Source organism: Arachis ipaensis, chromosome B07 (genome assembly GCF_000816755.2).
Source record: "Arachis ipaensis cultivar K30076 chromosome B07, Araip1.1, whole genome shotgun sequence".
In the NCBI taxonomy this organism is placed as follows: domain Eukaryota; kingdom Viridiplantae; phylum Streptophyta; class Magnoliopsida; order Fabales; family Fabaceae; genus Arachis; species Arachis ipaensis.
This window is the reverse complement of record NC_029791.2, coordinates 118,213,072-118,213,360: the sequence shown is the minus strand read 5'-3', so window position 1 is coordinate 118,213,360 and position 289 is coordinate 118,213,072.

Genomic DNA, 289 nt, shown 5'->3' with positions numbered 1-289 from the left:
TCCGGGTTTTGTAAACCACTTTACTAAAAACCAAGCAGGTCAATCCGAATTCCTATAGATCCGATACTTAACCGGTTCAATGAATGGTTCGGCCCAGTTGAATTTCTGGTCGAACTGGCTGGATCGATTGATAATTGATAATTATAGTTGTGAGTACTAAATCAGTCAAGTGACTGATTTAATGGATCAATGGTCCAATTAGGATTGAACTGTAATATTTGTTTAATGTTTAAATATAAAATAGTTTTTTTTTTTAATTTTCTTACTGTTTCTTCTTCTTATTCCATCT